Here is a 13,832-nt window from a genome sequence, read left to right as displayed (position 1 = left end):
GGGAGGTTGTTGAAGAAACAAATGTAGCATTATTCTAGGGGATGTTTGTAGCCTTTACAAACATCAGGCTAGCTCCTACCCTCCAAACCTTCCGCACACAATTAAAGACATGGCTTTTCCGACAAGCCTTTGGTCATGTTTAGACTCTCTTATAATACATATGAGGATCGTTAGACTCTTTTTTAGCACTTTACAATTCTGAGGTCGAATACTGCTGTTTTATCTACAGCAAATGCTGTATTTTATTGTTTTTACCGGGAGGCACTGTGAATTTATGATGTTGTGTTGACGGTTTATTGACTATATTTTGTTTTGCACTTGTATTTTGTGTCACACCTTAAGTGTTTTGTGAGCCGCCCGAGTCCCTCTGGGAGATGGTGGTGGGATATAAATAAAGTTTTATTATTTATTATTATTTACAGCTAAATTAGCAGGCAGAAAATCCTTGGTTCAACTTGAATAAGGAAAGAGTGTGATTGCAGCTGCATGATTGAAAACCCACAAAGCAAAGGGCTTTCATCATAAGGGAAGAAAGCTTACCTTTAAATTAATCCCAGATGTCTCCTGAGGAATATGTGTAACAACCAAGTAGCAACACTAAGAACAGACCACGGAACAACAGACTGGTTCAGGATTGGGAAAGAAGAAAAGCAGGGCTGTATACTCTCACCCTACCTATTCAACTTGTAAAAAGAACACATCATGTGATATGCAGGGCTCAATAAATTCCAAGGCTGGATTTAAAATTGCTGGAAGAAACATTAACACACTTAGATATGCAGATAATACCACTTCAATAGCTGAAAGTGAGGAGGAGCTGAGGAAAGCGTTTATCATGCTTTCCAACAATTTATGTGATTTGTAGTTTATCAACTTCCCGTGTTTCTTAAAATCATCTCTACTAAACATTTTAGAATCTTAGAATCTAATAATTATTGAATCTGATATGTTTATTCTATAGGAAGGACCACCATGTCTGCATATTTGTTAACACATATAAATATTTCTGGATGTGATGCTAGTGACTAGACTACTAAACCATTACTTTTGATCTATTTCAGGAATGTTTAAGTGAATACTTAGACCCAATGATGTTCCTGATTGCAAGTTATTAATTCACACCATGCCGAAAAATGTCTCAGGTATGTGTCAGATCCATGTGTCTAAAATGTTCCACAGTAGAGTCTAAGGCAAAGTATACACTTATCATTTCTGTACTCTTGCAAATACTCATGTAATAATCCTTTCATGTGTTTCACATCTTTGTTGTCTAATAAACTAAATACATCCCAGTCTGCTATTTAGCTTCATATCTGGAAGTGTCAAGAATATAATGTCAGAAATATATTCAAATTCTCGTCTTTTCTTTATTGTCAGTTCACATATGCTTCACCAGAGCTTGCATTTCTTTTTTATTTTCATAATTTTAACAAGACCTTTGCTTCCGAAGGTAACATTGTTGCAATTTATAGCTTCCATGCTGTTACTTACTGGCACTATTGACTTGTTCTTGTGATCAGTGTTACAATGGGCTTGGAGCAGTTCCAATTTGAATGACAATTCCACTTGGCCTCCTGTCTAAGAGATGCTTCATAAATGTGTGGGTGACTTGAAGGCAACATATATGCACATGTAAATACACACAACTTCTGTAGCTAAACAATCAGGATTGGAATGTTCAGTCATCCAGGGATTAGATATTTGGATGCATTGCTGGTGCACAATATTAAAGCCTTATCACTGTTATAGTGATTGTATATGACATTACCCTCTGATCCCATCCCTACTAAGTAACAGCATTCAATACCTGCAACTTTAACACTGTAGCTCATCCATGCATCTGCTAAAATAAAGTAAATTGGTTGACCCAAAAAATGCTGCTACCTACCCTGCTTCCTTTCCCTTTTTGTACTGCAAAAGACTGACTTGAATATCTTCCTTAAATATGTTTACAATTGTAAAATATATCAATAGTATGTTATAGTGAGAAGACATCACTTCTTAAGAGAAATGCTCTTATTTATATTTTAGAGATGGGGTACTCATGCCAAAGCAATGACTTGCTCAAGGTTCTCCAGTCCTTGCACAACTGTTGAAATTATACTAATATTTTTAATCCTTCTTAAGCAGATAAGGAATAGAAATTGAACAAGAGTGTACTTCCACCCCATCTCTGACTGCATGAATATATACAAAAATATTATCTGACAAAGTTGAGTATAACACTGCAGGCTGTTAGAAAGGGACCCTATATATTTTTTTGAGTGCCTCCATGTGAAATACACAAGAGAAAATGTTCCCCACAGATAGAAACTATCTGTTAGGGCGAATAAGTATAGCTGAGTCTTTCATCTCCTGTAGTAGCTTTTAATATAGAGCTTTAAGAACATGACTAGCTGTGCCCGGCCACGCGTTGCTGTGGCTTAGTCTGGTGGTGCTGGTCAGTCTACATTAGGTTGTATTTATGCTGTGAGCTCCACCTTCTTTATACTCACATTAGTAGTAGTATTTGAAGTCTGTTACCTTCTTCAATTTTTGTGTTGATTGATAATTGCTTGAGATCCCTGTTGTCTTTGGTTTGTTGTTAGTTGTAATGTCTGATTCTGCTGAGTGCGGTTTATATTTTTATTGTGGTACAATAGTCTTTTTTTTTTTGCCTGTGTAGGTGTTTATTATTATTGTTGTTGTAGTGGTCATGAAGGTTGGATAAGTTAGATGCTACTGTATTTTTTGGAGGCCCAGTGTAGCACTGACTGGCCTCTCAGCCTCAGTGCCTGGCTGTTTCTTGCCTGTGATGGTGTTGATTCTTATTGCTGTTGTTGTTGTCATTGTTATTATTGTAATTGTTTTTTTGGAGGCCAAGTGTGAATGTAGGGATTGGGGAGGTGGATGAGTTGTGTTGTCAAATTTTGTATTTGTTATAGTCACAATGCGTTGTTGTGAGTTTTGTGGGTCCGGATTGTGGTTTTGTGGTGTGGTTGTGTTGTTACAACCGGGAGAAAAGGCTTTTGTGTTGTGTTGCCAAGTTTTGTATGTCTGGGGCATTTAGTTGTGTGCCAAGTTTCGTATTTCTGGGACATTTAGTTGTGTTGTTATAGTCACGATGCATTGTTGTGAGTTCTGTGGGTCCGGATTGTGGTTTTGTGGTGTGGTTGTGTTGTTACAACCGGGAGGCAAGGTTTTTGCGTTGTGTTGTCTAGTTTTATATTTCTGGGGCGTTTAGTTGTGTGCCAAGTTTTGTATTTCTGGGATGTTTAGTTGTGTTGTTATAGTCATGATGCATTGTTGTGAGTTTTGTGGGTCCGGATTGTGGTTTTGTGGTGTGGTTCTGTTGTTACAACCTGGAGGGAAGGCTTTTGCGTTGTGTTGCCAAGTTTCGTATTTCTGGGGCGTTTAGTTGTGTTGTTATAGTCACGATGCGTTGTTGTGAGTTTTGTGGGTCCTGTGTGGTTTTGTGGTGTGGTTGTGTTGTTACAACTGGGAGGCAAGGCTTTTGCATTGTGTTGCCAAGTTTTGTATTTCTGGGGAGTTTAGTTGTGTTGTTATCGCATGATGTGTTGTTGTGAGTTTTGTGGGTCTGGATTGTGGTTTTGTGGTGTGGTTGTGTTGTTGTAACCTGGAGGCAAGCCTTTTGCATTGTGTTGCCAAATTTCGTATTTCTGGGATGTTTAGTTTTGTTGTTATAGTCACTGCGCAAACAACTTTATCATTTTATATATATAGATGGGATATACAATGTTCATTCCTTCAGGAACTATTGGCTTGTAGTTCCCAGTACTTTTCACCATTTGGTATATTATCTAGTTTGACTGAGAATTTCAGTCCAGCAACACCTAGAGATCCCAACTATGTCCCAACTTAAATAATATGATCTCCCATCTGTCAACTATCCTGGTGCAGACGTTTCTTGTGCCTGATTTGTGTAGACCAGGGGTCCCCAAACTAAGGCCCGGGGGCCAGATGCGGCCCTCCAAGGTCATTTACCTGGCCCCCGCCCTCAGTTTTATAATATAATATTTTATATCAGTTTTAACAATATAATATATTCTATATACATATAATATTGATAATAATCTTATGTTATACAATATAATACTATAATAGTAATACCATATGATAATATTAATTATATGTTATATATTACATATTATATAATAGTATAGTGGTATAGTTCAATATAGTAATATATAATGCTAATATTGTGTTATGCTAATAAAATAATATATTGTATGTACATACAGCTGCTCTGAGTCCCCTTCGGGGTGAGAAGGGTGGGATATAAATGTAGTTAAATAAATGCAGTAAATAAATAACTAATTTTAGACTTAGGCTCGGCCAAAGTCTGACATGACTTGAAGGCACACAACAACAACAACAATCCTAATTAACTTGACTATCTCATTGGCCAGTAGCAGGCCCACACTTTCCATTGAAACCCTAATAGGTTTATGTTGGTTAAAATTGTTTTCAATTTTGAATATTGTATTGTTCTTTTGTTGTTGTTGTTGTTGCACTACAAATAAGACATGTGCAATATGCATAGGAATTTGTTTGTATTTTTTTTTTCAAATGATAATTCGGCCCCTCAACAGTCTGAAGGATTGTGGACCGGCCCTCTGCTTCAAAAGTTTGAGGAGCCCTGTTGTAGACCAAGGCCATTTCGTAATACATGCTACATGCTACAATTTGAATTACCATGGCGCCATTCTATGGAATCCTGTAGTTTGTTATTTAGTACGAGAGCTTTCTTGCTGAGAATTCTAATGTCCTCAACTGCAAATCCCAGGATTGCATAGGATGTTAGCATGGCAGCTAAAGTGAAATTATAGCATCATAATTATGCAATATGAAATGTATCCAAATTTTTGCCAGTTTTAATAATTCATCTTGAATATAAGTGGGTTTTCTTTTCCTAATCTCATTTTACAGATTGGAAAGTGAGATTGAACTGGAATTACTTACCCAAACTACTGTTTTCCTCAACCTCTAGGGCATTCTGTGTCCTAAGAAACAAACTCAAATGTGTGTTTTTACAAATATTCAGGAGGGGGCAGTTTACATTCTGCAATTTTGTGGGAGGTTGTTGAAGAAACAAATGTAGCGTTATTCTAGGGGATGTTTGTAGCCTTTACAGCTAAATTAGCAGGCAGAAAATCCTTGGTACAACTTGAATAAGGAAAGAGTGTGATTGCAGCTGCATGATTGAAAACACACAAAGCAAAGGGCTTTCATCATGAGGGAAGAAAGCTTGCCTTTAAATTAATCCCAGATGAGACATTCTTATTTCTACCTCCCTTTGAGTTAGCTTGTAACAGCCTCAGGAACATACACACAACACCATCCTTTAGCAAAACTGGTGCTCTTTTCTCTTCTAAACAAAACACATTCTGGATTATGGATATTGCTTTTTCTTAATAGAAAAAAAAACATGTTCCTTATCGCATTGGGAGAAAAACAAGCTGATATAGGGTGGAATGGCCCTTATTCTTTCATGTTTCAAACTGTTAGTTCAGCCAGTCTAATTTACAGAATTTATATTTTCTTGTTTTTTAAACTCCCTTTGTAAAATTTTCTGCCTTTTCTCTACCCAGTTGATTCCTCCTGCTCCCCTGTTGAAAACAGATAACTGATTTTGGTTTTCGGTTGCTGTGAGTTTTCCGGGCTGTATGGCCATGTTTCAGAAGCATTCTTTCCTGACGTTTTGCCCACATCTATGGCAGGCATCCTCAGAGGTGTGTGGTCTATTGGAAACTAGGCAAGTGGGGTTTATATATCTGTGGAAGATCCAGGGTGGGAGAAAGAACTCTTATCTTTCTCCCGAGGGCCTTCTTGGCAGTGGCCCCCCTGCTCTGGAACTCTCTCCCTAAGGAGATCAGGTTAGCTCCTTCCCTGCCCATTTTCCGCCGGGAATTGAAAACATGGTTGTTCCAGAGCCACGTTTGAATGAATAGGCCCAATAGAGCTGTCATCATAATACTTCTTTATGTTAAAAGCGTATGGCACTTTATCACTGCTACTCATTTCCATGATATAGCACTTTATGAAACCTGTCCCCGCTGGTTTGCTTTTAATTACTCTGATTTTATCTGCTTGGATTTTAATGTATTGTCCATTATTTTATTTTGTGTATTGTTGAAATGTTTTAAGTTTTTGTCAAATATATTGTGTCATTGTTTCGGGCTTGTCCCTGTTGTGAGCCGCCCTGAGTCCCTTCGGGGAGATGGGGCGTGATATAAAAATAAAGTTTATTATTATTTATTATTGTCTGTTTGAGGCAAGTATGAATATAACAACTGATCACCTTGATTAGCATTTAATGGCTTTGCATATTCAAAGCTTGGCTGATTCCCACCTGAGGGGATCCTTTGTTAGAATGTGTTAGCTAACCCTAATTGTTTCATGTCTACAATTCCCCAGTTTTCAGAGTGTTGTTTTCTATTTACTGTCCTGATTTTCAAGTTTTTTAATACTGGTAGCCAGATTTTGTTCATTTTCATGGTTTTTCCCTTTCTGTTGAAATTGTGTACATGCTCATGGATTTCAGTATCATACAATAGGAATGATTCATTGTAACTGTTTAAACAGTATGGTCCAGTTCATGCATAAAAGCAAATCATGGTTCGTTTGTTACATGAATGAATCATAACAAATGTGTGGTCCAATGTATTCCTCCTCTTACTCTCCTTTCTGTTGAAGTAGAGTTAAAATGGAGAGTGGGAGTTCCCAGTCATTAGTGATGTTTTGGGTGTTTTGTTTTCCAAAATGGTATGATATTTCTGGTTTATGAGTTTGGCAAACAAATGGGAGTGTCTGATTTTTTTTACCCTTTAACCCTTGCTTAGATTCTATGTGGCAGATTTTATGACCAGACAAACTACATACATTCCTTATTGTAATTCATTCCAAAATTACATCAGCAAGAATGCTTTGACTAGAACTGTTAAAGGTTATGCATTACCTTTCTTTATTTTGGGGGACAATGAGAGCATAACATTGTTTATGCATAACCAATATCATTGGAATTTGTTTAACTATAATGCTACAGTATTTAGAAGATGAAGCTGCTCTCTAAACAGCTTGGAGAAATAAATCACTAGGAACTGAGAGGGCTGTTGAAAGCTAAAGAGAGAGAAATCTATCTAAATTCTAACAGAAACCTGCCAGCAGGATAGAAACACTCAATGTAAATTTCAACCTCATGAAATTCATTGCAAAGTGGTTGTATTATCTCCCATCCAAGTGAACTGATGCTCCAAATTTTGCAACACACTCTTTTGGCTATATGTGAAGCAAGACATGCTAGAAGTCAAAGTTGGGTTTAGAAAAGGGAAAGGGATTGGGGACCATATTGTAAAGAATATCATAACAAAATCAGCCTGTCCTTTTTAAATTATAGCAACATTTTGATTGTGTAGAGTAATCATGAAAAGCTATAGATTACAGTTAAAATACTTACAGTTAAAAATAAGTATGCCACAATATTTGATCATCCTGATGCCTACCCTGAATACAGATAAAAGGCCACCACCAGAACATTATATGAATAATGTATTATTATTATTATTATTATTATTATTATTATTATTATTATTATTATTATATTTAAAATTTAATTCAATATTTAGGCAATTTTTACAAATAATTTTTATTTATATTCTATCATGTTCTGCTGAGCACATCTTCCATATCCAAAACACCATCAAAACCTCTTGCTATTTTATCTTCTGCAAGCCAAATGTAGCAATCTGTCAATACGTTGACAGTGTAACTCATGAAAATTTTACAAACAGGTATTCCAATTGGCAAGAGAGTCAGGTAGGTTGTTTTTAAACACACTATCTGTTTTAACATGCATGTTGAACATATAATACATTAAGCAGAATAATACTGAGAGGAAGGAGGTGTGGAAGATTTGTCCTTTCATAGCATCAACCAGCCAGCATTCCAATAAATGGTGGAATCTGCTAAGGGAAGGACTGACTGATACTCTCTGTGCTGGGCTGGGAAGAAATTCCTAAATGGAAGTTCTACTGGTTTATATGAGAGACATTCCATGAGATAGCTGTTATCCTTGTCATTGTAATTTTCACTAATGACATTTCAACACTTTAGAAATGAAACTCCAGCGCCCCCTAATTTAATACATGCTAGTTCAGAAAATATAAGCTTGGGGTTGGATAATTTCAACAGAGGAAGGTTCTAGATTGGATATGAAGGGACAGAAAATAACAGATTATCAAAAAGCTAATTTTAAGTTTTTACCGATCACACAGAATGAGCAACACAAATCTTTCTCTCTCTCCTATTACTCCACAAAGAAACACAGACTGAGGGAAGCTTTGCAGAAATCCTTGTGATTGGTTTTCTTCTTGCCTCTTCTTCTGATTGGCTGGCAAGGAAAAAACCGCATGCAGCTACCATTGTCACCTCCTTACCCCCCACCCCACTCCAGACAATTAGGGAGTATGTTACATTGAAAAAACTCTCCAAAACAACAAATTGTTATTAATTTCTCCCAAACATTTCAGAGGGTTCTATTTCGATTCTTAATGCTTTGGAGGGGCCCCAGTCCAATTAGTAATTCAGAGATATGTATTAACAAATCATACAAAATACAAAACAGAGCTCTAAAGCTTTGCACAGCCCTAAAAGAAACAAATCAAATTTCTAATAGACTCATTCAAGCAAATCATGGAACTCATGGTCCTGAGTTTGCAAGATTGAGCAGGGCTGTTCTGCCACCACACTGTCTTTACTTGGAAAGTTAACTGGCTGCGCAAGGAACAGATTGAAGACTATATACTTGAATCAAACAAGCATTTATGAACTGACAAGAAGGACTTTCTCTCCTTCTGAGTCTCACTACAAAGTCTTTATGAGGAGATATAAAGTCTTTGAGAGGCAGAAACAGCTCTGGCCGAACTGAGGCTCTTGAATCTTTACTTCTTATTGTCTCTTTCTTGTATGGTGTTCTACTGTTTCTAAGATGGTCCCAAAAATAATTCCAACTGAACTTGAATACAGCTCCAACTGGAATTACTATTTGTAGACCTTCCAGCTTTCCTCTCTCTTCACCTTTCAGTCACAAAAAAGGCTGACTCTTCCAAGAACCAGAGGTGCCTTGTCTGAGGCTCCACCCTGAGAAGATTCTTAAAGGGGCAGGGTGACGGAGTCTTCAAATGCAAAGAGGCTGTCTAGACTGACCCCAGAAACTGTACATATAATATGAATCCCTCCAACTAAAAAGAGATTAACTAGGGGTAAACATTGAGGGTCTTCATGGAGCATGACAAGGGCTGTTAATAACTAGTGCTCTTGGAGATCTCTCATTTGTAGGGTCCCTATAAGTTGTAGTCAATTTTATGACATATGATAATAAAGAACAATTCCTACTTTTAATTTCTTATATGCTTCTTCAGGGTGATCATTATGAACAACATTGGGTTATTAGGGGCCATTTTCTATTTTTAAGTATATTATTTGCAAATTATAATTAACCATAACAACATATGAATTATGAGTACAAGTAAAAACAAATGGCATCTTATTACTTTAAAAAAAAGCATGTTCTAATTTCTGACTGGCATGACAGACAATACAAAACAAGAGATAGAGAGTCATATCCACCTGACAACCCTACAAGTGAAAGATCGGTTCCAAACAAAATGATAAAGCTGATGAATACCTATCTGTAAAATTTTCATGAATTACATTGTCAAGGCATTCACAGATTTCTACATTTGGCTTGCAAAAGATAAAGTAGCAAGACTGGCAGAGGTTTTAATGGTGTTTTGGATACAGAAGATGTGCTCAGCAGAACATGATAGGCTACAAATAAATTATTTGTAATACTTGATACTGAATTAATGTTTTAATCAATTAAATTGAAAATGCTCTGCAGACAATATAGATGATAAATGTAATAGAAACGCCATTATTGTACTATTGCATAGCGCAGTGAAAAAATATGAATGTCTTTCAATAAACAGACTACAAACAAAACATGTAAGAAATGTATGCCAGACTAACATGTAACACAGAAGCTGAACTACATCTCCCATTAATCTCAGCCAGCTTTGCTAGTGATTTTTTATTGTGTCAAAAGCGAATTAAGAATATACTGCAAGTTGCTTCTGGTGTGAGAGAGTCTACAGAGGCATTGTCCAGGGGACACCTGGATGTATTACCATCCTGTAGGAGCCGTCTCTCATGTCCCCACATGGGAAGCTGGGGCTGGCAGACAAGAGCTCACTCTGTCTCATGGATTTGAACCGCTGACCTTTAGGTCTTCAGATCAGCAGTTCAGCTGGCACAAGGGTTCAACCCATTGGACCACCACGGCTCCCTTTGCTAGTGATGAAGAATGCTAGGAGTTACCACCCATGCTGTAAAATGACTTACTGTAGGTTGGATGTCATAAAGAGTGAATGTCTCTCACTTTTCTGCTATCATTCATTTTGGTTTTTACATGCTATTTTGCAATCCTATAGCCTTTCTTCTCTAATGATTGCTAATATCTGAAATTATTAGAAACATCCTGCTCTATAATGTAGTGTCATAGTCAGAAACCACCAGTAGCAGTATCAGCTTGGCAGATAGACTCATTCTCTATTATACTCTATGTCGTTCTTTGAAAGCCAGGAGGCTTGCCAGCTTTATTCATTTCCATATTTATATATTGCTTTTCTTCCAGTGAACTCAAGATGGCATGCATGGCTCTCATTCTCTCCCACTTTATCCTCACAGCTAGGGATGGGTGAAAAAATCATTTCTGATCATTATTGATGAAAATGTACCAAAGTTCACAAAACGTACATGGAAAATAAAACAGATACATTTGTCCATCAACAAAGCTGTGTGGTTGTGAAGGTAGAAATAGAGTGACTACTTCAAGTGGTGAAAGATGTCTCTTTTTCAAGTATGCACTTTCTCTCATCTGCGTTTATTGTGGCTTGTTTTGTGATTGGTCACCGATGGATTTTAAAGGACAGACTGAAAGGTTATGCAGATTTAAATGCTTCAATAAAACAATACTTCTTAATCTTGCCATGAAAGGATTGCCAATAGATTGCTAATGCTGGTTCCTAATTGCATCTCACTTGTTGAATAGTGCTGGGCAGGATAGCCAGGTTTTCCATCTATGGAGAAGATATTCACATGGACCTGTTGTTGTTTTTAGATCTTCTCTCTCTGTCCCATAATTCTCGCAGCAACATTTAGCAGAAACATGGGAGACAACCTTCTTAATAGGTGCTTTCAGGGTCTGGAACTCCCTCCCTAGGAAAGATAGACTGGTGAATTACTTACTATCCTGTAGGCCAGTGGTTCTCAACCTGTGGGTTTCCAAATGTTTTGGCCTTCAACCCCCAGAAATCCTAACAGCTGGTAAACTGGCTGGGGTTTCTGGGAGTTGTAGGCCAAAAACACCTGAGGACTCCAAGTTGAGAAGCACTGCTGTAGGCAGATGAAGACTTTCATTTCTCCAGGGAAAGAGCCTCACATGATGTGTTACATTGTCTACTAATTGCTTTCTTTTTAATGGTTATATTTTACATGGCTTTATGTTTCCAAGTAAATTGATTATTGTTAATGTTTCTATTTTCCGAACATTTAGCCAAAATGTTTGAACTTTTGTAGCCACCTTGAGCCCCAAATTGGGAGAAAAGTGGAATAAAAACTAACAATCACAGTAACTGTAACAAAAAAGCAGTAATGGAAATAAAACTGACAATGATCTCAAACAGCAATTCTAAAAATGAATGAAATAAAGGGTATGAATTATTATAAATACATTGTATATCAATGATGCTATTGAGATTACTAGCAACCCTTGTTCTGTGTCTAATAATAATGGTTCACCAACTGTGCCTTTATATCAAAGCAGTGGAAAGTACTACACTTAAGCACACGAAACTGCCAAAGAAGTGTTATGGACTTTTGTTTTTGTTTTTGCAAAGCCAAAGTCAAGACAATCACATAGTTTTATCTCATTATGCAAAGCTGACTGGATTTCATTTCAACTGGAAAAAGCTTAGAAGAGAAATGTAGCTCTAGGAGATGGCTGTTAACACAAAGCAGCATTAAGAAAATACAGCTCCAGCTTCTGTGAATGCTACCAGACAGACAGTGATAGTTAATTCTCTAATGCAATATTATACTAGTAAATAAGCACCTATTTAAAATATTTATGTACAGCTTACTTAACTTATGCATTAATGGATTGAGTTACTGCTGCTGAAGCTATGATCCTCTATAATGAGCTCAGCTATGCAACAGAGACTTAACCAGGGTTGATTCTGAAAAGAAATACCTTAATGCCAGGGGGAAAACTGCATTGCCCAGATGAATTATATTACTACTGCTGCATATTATGGAAAGTTTTGTTGACATCGTATTATATTTCTGAAAGTAACTACACATCTCAGATGTTTTTCTCCAGTCTAGATGTTCATCTAGAGCCCATCTCAGGTGCCCATCTAGAATTTTTGCTTTGCTATTAGTATATTGGTTAGAAGCCAGTCTAGATCCCAACCATATATATTCATAGTAAAATAATGTGACACTTCTCACAAGAGATACTGGATGTGTGTGTTATGTCTATATGGAAATTCATTATCCCTATCAGACAGAGAAAGGTTTATGTCTGGATAATCCTAAAGTGCTTAAAAGGTGAGATGCATAACAAACACATTTGTAGTGTTTTCAGGTATTCATATTTTTGCTTTCCTATGAACATTATAGTCTAGATATTCAGAAATTCTCATTGTACTAAGTTTGTGCAGTAGGAAAATTGCACAAATACATGTAGACATCACATCTACCAGTAGCTTTTGTCTCTTGAGACCATGTCATTCTGCACCACATTTACAGGCTGAAGCAAGTAACTGAGAAGGAGGAGGAGGAGCAAAAGTTCAAAAGACATCAAGGCAAGAGAAGTTACAGTGCTGTTCCCGTGAAGGACAACAAAAGTTGAAAGTAGATCACAGTGTACAGTAAATTGAAGAAATTGTTATCAAGTTTCTGCAGCATGTCTGGTTCTTCTTGGTTACTTCTGTTGTTGAGAACAGAAGGTAGCATCTCAACTGGAAAAGTACCAGGACGGTTGGACCTCAAAAATACGGTAGATTGCTTACAGCATGTCAAATGATCAACTTACTTGCACTGGCTGTTTTCGCTGGAGGATTCTGGGGGTTTTAATCCTAAAATAACTTTTGCATGCTCTGGTTTCCTTTAAAGATCTATTCTTTCAGTTTTGAAATCCTTTAGCAAGTCTACTTTTGTAAAATGAACACTTCAGCTTAGATGATTCTCTGCATGTGGGTATTAGCACTTGGGTACAATGTGGAAAATGAAGATAATTACATTTTAAGTCAGTAGGAGCCAGCGTAATAAAATAGCAACAAGTAACAGAAGAAAAGCATGTTAATTATTCTACTGTATAAAGGCAAAAGGCATATATTTAGATAAATGGCAATTGTTCGAGCCACAGAAGCAGATCAAAACCAACATATTATTTACTTGGCTCTGCATAAGAAAGAAGGCTAAAGAATATTCTTCTATGTGCCTTTAAGGAATACATAATAGAGGGTTTCATTCATGAGAGTTAAGTGTGTTATTAATGCAAATAATAATTAGGCTCTGCTGTAGCAGCTCCGTTCTAAAGAATATAATAGAAACTTCTGCAGTTAGAATTCTCTAGAGGATAAATTTGTAATACATAAAGGGCAGATAGGTGTGCCAAGAATTCTCTGTAATGCATATTTTAATAACCACAAATGCATACTTGAGAACTATATTTGCTTTCTGCATCTAGGTGTCATTTTTGCTTATCG

At 36.8% G+C, this 13,832-nt stretch overlaps 2 long non-coding RNA genes across 2 annotated transcripts in view; one reads left to right on the top strand and one right to left on the bottom strand.

Moving 5' to 3' along the window:
• Nucleotides 1-347: 347 nt before the first annotated feature.
• Nucleotides 348-13,795, top strand: LOC134292433 (uncharacterized). The gene is made up of 2 exons (XR_009999669.1): nucleotides 348-1,142; nucleotides 12,871-13,795. It is a non-coding gene; the product is annotated as an uncharacterized LOC134292433 (long non-coding RNA).
• Nucleotides 8,873-13,832, bottom strand: part of LOC134292432 (uncharacterized) — a 97,244-nt gene continuing 92,284 nt past the window's right edge. Inside the window, exon 4 of the long non-coding RNA XR_009999668.1 lies at nucleotides 8,873-11,277. This is a non-coding gene — a long non-coding RNA (uncharacterized LOC134292432). The remainder of the gene's footprint in view (nucleotides 11,278-13,832) is intronic.

Source organism: Anolis carolinensis, chromosome 6, assembly GCF_035594765.1.
Source record: "Anolis carolinensis isolate JA03-04 chromosome 6, rAnoCar3.1.pri, whole genome shotgun sequence".
Taxonomy (NCBI): domain Eukaryota; kingdom Metazoa; phylum Chordata; class Lepidosauria; order Squamata; family Dactyloidae; genus Anolis; species Anolis carolinensis.
Note: the sequence above shows the minus strand (reverse complement) of the source record. Positions and strands in the feature narration are given on the sequence as shown.